The 4,663-nt window shown below is 37.7% G+C and overlaps 1 long non-coding RNA gene across 2 annotated transcripts; it reads left to right on the top strand.

Moving 5' to 3' along the window:
• Nucleotides 1-1,398: 1,398 nt before the first annotated feature.
• LOC133804862 (uncharacterized) lies at nt 1,399-3,677 on the top strand. 2 transcript variants are annotated; one of them, XR_009878668.1, is made up of 4 exons: nt 1,399-1,782; nt 2,909-3,017; nt 3,132-3,439; nt 3,533-3,677. It is a non-coding gene; the product is annotated as an uncharacterized LOC133804862 (long non-coding RNA). The 2 variants fall into 2 exon arrangements; XR_009878667.1 differs by lacking the exon at nt 3,533-3,677 and having other exon boundaries at nt 1,404-1,782; nt 3,132-3,492.
• The last annotated feature ends 986 nt before the right edge of the window (nt 3,678-4,663 follow it).

The following is a 4,663-nucleotide window of genomic DNA, read 5'->3' as shown; positions in this document are numbered from 1 at the left end:
TTCCAAACAGTACCTCCTACTGACCCAGTCCAAGAAAGAATCGATCAGCTCGAAAGAGCTTTTAGGCTTTTAAAGAATGAACGAGGAAATGGTCGATATGAGGACTCTGATGAGGAGCTCGAGCCGTTTGCTCCCCATATTTCTGACACTCAATTTCCTCAAGGGTTTCGGATTCCTCACGTCCCTACGTTTGAAGGAAAGACCGACCCGTGTAGTCACCTGAGCACGTTCAACACTATCATGAGAGCCAGTAACGTGGGTTACGAGCTCAGGTGCATGTTGTTTCCAACATCATTGGAAGGACCTGCCAAAAGTTGGTTCGAAAAGTATAAGAGACACTCAATAACCTCAGGGAGCAGTTGTCCAAAGACTTTAAGAAGCAGTTCAGAGCAATGGTAGGGGTCAGACCAGAAGCATCCACCTTAACTAACGTCCGGCAGCAACCGGGTGAAACATTGAAGAGTTACTTAACAAGATTCAATCTGGAAGTAGCTCGAGCTCGGGATGTGAACCCACTTTGAGCATAATGCGAGACAAATATTCCATACCTAGTACAAAAAGTAATGGCGACATTGGATCACCTTGCCGCAATCCTCGTTTAGTGGCAAAAAATCCATGTAATGATCCATTAATCATCAGAGAGAACCTTGGTGTTCTAACACAACTCATAATGAGGTTGATAAACTTCAGAGGAAAGTTGAAGGCATTTAGCATCTCTTCAATAAAGTCCCACTCAATGGTATCATAAGCTTTCCTTAAATCAAACTTCATCATACAACTCAGCTTACAGTTTTTCCTACCATAATGTCTCACTAAATCTTGGCAAATCATAATATTATGTGCTATATATCTCCTATGAACAAACCCCCCTTGATTTTCCGCAATCAAATCAGGTAGTACCGCTCTAAGCCGTGAGCAAATCATCTTGGAGGTTACTTTATAGAGGACATTACAACAAGCAATAGGTCTAAAATCACTCACAGTATCAGGGCATACTGATTTAGGGATAAGAGTGATAGATGTAGCATTGATCTCCTTAAGAAGCTTACTCGAAGAGAGAAAAGATAATACTACAGCACTAACCTCTAAGCCAACCAAATGCCAATTATCCTGATAGAAAAAGCTACTGAAACCATCAGGACCAAGAGCTTTCATCCCTGAAATTAGGGCTGAGCATAAAATCCGAAAAACCGAAAAATCCGGATAAACCGACCATCTGAACACCGAAAAAACCGAACACCGAAAAAACCGCCAACGGCGCAAACCGCCACTGTTCGGTCGGTTTGGAAATATTGTCCGGACCGACCGAACGGAACCAAAACCGACCGAGCACTATTATATATAATAATATAATATTATATAATTATTAATTAAAAAATAAATAAAATCTGATATGTTTTTGGGGCATCTCTTCTCTCGGTTTCTCTATCTCTATCACATCGCATATACTCCTCTCAGCAGCTCAGCCCCTACGGTGTCGCCTACTTCCTTCCTCTCTGTCTCCTCCCTCCGGCTACTGCCCAAACGAACGGAACGGAACGAAACAGCCCAACCTCTTCCTCTCTGTCTCTCTCATCATCTCCTCCTCTTCCTCTCTGTTTTGCTTATCCCTTTGCCCAAACGAAACGAACGGAACGGACCGACACCAAGCAAACGCGACTCGGCGACAGCACTGCCCAGCCCACTCCGGCGACTGCTTCACGGACACAGTGCCTTCCCACTCCGGCGACTGCTTCACTCACGGACACAGTGACTCGAGGAATGCAGCTTCGTTAAAACAGAGTGAGACATATATATATCATTATGGATATATATTGGAAAACACTATTAATCCTATATGAGAATTTGTATAATAATATAGTAGTCTTCTTGTTAGATGAAATTATATATATAGATCAATATTAATAATGTATAATAATAACCGTTTGTTTTATTCAGTGAATCATGCAATCCTGGTAGTTTTGATTCAAACAAGGTGAAGGGGAAGATTTTGATTTGTCTTGTGAATCTACCTTTATAAAATGAGTTGTTTTACTGATATTATGGTTCTGGAACATATTGAAACGAAGTATGTGTTTTAAGTATCAAGTATGGCTGAGGTGGAAATTGATGTAGTCAATATGTTTGATTTTTTGTCTCAGTGAGAATGGAACATGAACATATAACTGTTTAAGTTAAAAGGACAGCAGAGCTTTGTTTTGCACACCTAATTCGATCGAGTAGAGTAATTTGACTGGATAGTAGCGGTCTTGCATGTTAAGGATGTAAAGCTACTTCATAATGAACATGGATACAACGGAGGCTATAAATCGAATTAAAGAATGAGAACAAATGCCTTTGAAAAGCCATGTTTGTGTTATCTTCTTTAAGAGGATAGACTATATATGTAAAATATGTGCTAGTTTCACCAATGATCAGGGGAAACAATATATACGAGTAGTGTATTAATGACCCTTCATATGTGATGAGCTCTTCAGGTATGGTTTTACTTTTAGATATAGAGAGATTCAGACGTTTTCCTTTTGGTTACCGTACATTCTTATACGCAGATCTACATGCATATATGTATATATAATTTGACAAGGATTGAGGATGATCACTACTATATACGTGTGTGTCCCTCTAGAACATTCCCCTAAATATATTTTTCATAATAATCAATAATTTATTGATTATAGAGATTATTTAATTTGCTAAGTTACAATTATTGGATGATGAGTAAAGCAATAATTTACATATCTATGTTGCCTGGCTGTTTTGTATCAGGTTTTTCTATTAAAACTGTGTAACATTTATGTATGTAACTACAATTTCTTTTAGTATATATTTATTGGGATGTATATATATTTTGGGACTAAAAAATCAGCTGTCCTATTTTAATGTTCTGTGAATGTGTTTGTTATTTCAGACCCCTTGTCTCTTGTCAGAGATCATCGAGCAAAGGAGGTTATAACTTCTCGAGGCATGGCTGTGCTTGAATGAACTGTGTCCCCATTTGATTGTTGGAAAATGAAGATGTATGTTCTTACTATATTATTATCTAGTGGTTTTAGATTATTCATGAATGATTCTGTGTAATGTTTACTTTATTAGGTATTTTACAAGTGAGGTTTTTCCACATTGTTATGCAGTTTAGAGGCCAATGCTGGTCCACTTACCAATTTTGAAGTGATCAAATTTCTAAAATCTAGAGGAGCCTTAAAAGATCCGTCTCGGGTTCTTGCTGATGTAGCCCCATCTGAGTATAAAGTTTGTATATTTTGTTTTGTTTTTCCTCAGTGGATTAAATTAGTGGTAATTCCTTGGAGGGTGCTGTTGGAGTGATAGTAATTAATCATATCTCCATTATCAGAACAATTCCTCAAACCTTTATTCTTCCTGCATCTCATCTCAATGCCTCTCAGGGAAATTTTGTATATGAATATTTGAAGATTGCTAAGTACGACTAAAACTCTTGACTTGTTTCACTATATATGCCACTTATTTTCATTTTGACTTGACTTTGACCAATGATATATTTTGTTGAATTCAGGAATCCTATAGCCTACATATCTCGGGGAAAGATTGAATTGGAAGTAAAACCATCACCAATTATGGCTTCATTCTCATCAAGAGGACCTAATGCCCTAGAACCATCAATATGGATATATATTGGAAAACACTATTAATTATTAAAATGGATTCCAACAATCCAAAAATTTTAATTTTTTAACCAAAACTTTCAAAAAAAAAAAATAATAATCAATTCGGTTTGGTCGGTTTAACCGACCAAACCGCGGTCCAAAACGGTCGGTTTTTTTTAAACTGGTTTGGTTCGGTCGGTTTTTGGATTGCACCAATCCGGATCAAAAACCGAATTTTAGATTTTTTGTTGTGAAAAAACCGCCCAAACCGACCGATGCTCACCCCTACCTGAAATGGAGAACATGACTGCCTTAACTTCTTGTGCTGAGAATTCAGTGGACAAAATACGATTATGCACATCAGTAATAACAAGACCTAAATTCACGATGGACTACATTACCTTCCTCCTATGTTGCATATTAGACCCCAATAAACTTTGATAAGATCCGAGGAAAGCATCCCTTACACCATTTGGTGTATCTACCCAGCTACCAGTTTAAGATTTGATGGACAATATTCTATTCTGTAATCTTCTAGCTCTCTAGGAGGCATGGAAAAAGTGAGTGTTTTCATCTCCATTAAGTACCCAAGCTGATTTAGCTTTTTGAGCCAAAAATGATATGTATGCTTTATGAAGATGAGAAAAACATTCACTATCTAACTGTTCTTGCTTCAGCAAAACAGAGTTAAGAGGATCTTTAAGCAAAGCTCCCTGTGTCGCCAACAACTGAATCTTTGCTTGCATTTCTGCCTTTTGTAAGTCCTGATATCCTTCTATGTTAATCTCTAAAAGGACTTGTTTTAGCCTTTTCAATTTTGTAACCACCTTAAACATCTCAGTACCATAAACAGGAGCCCTCCAAGAAGTACTAACTCGATCCTCATATGAAGTAGCTTCCTTCTACATCCGAAAATAGCGAGATGGTTTCTTCCCCAAAGTCATCTCAACATAAAAAGAAATAATAATAGGACTGTGATAAAAAATGCGTTCAGGAAGAAAAGTTGCTTTAGACTCTTGAAACACATCAGTCCATTTCGA

Source organism: Humulus lupulus, chromosome X (assembly GCF_963169125.1).
Source record: "Humulus lupulus chromosome X, drHumLupu1.1, whole genome shotgun sequence".
NCBI classification, from domain to species: Eukaryota; Viridiplantae; Streptophyta; class Magnoliopsida; order Rosales; family Cannabaceae; genus Humulus; species Humulus lupulus.
This window is presented reverse-complemented; position numbering and strand designations above follow the sequence as displayed.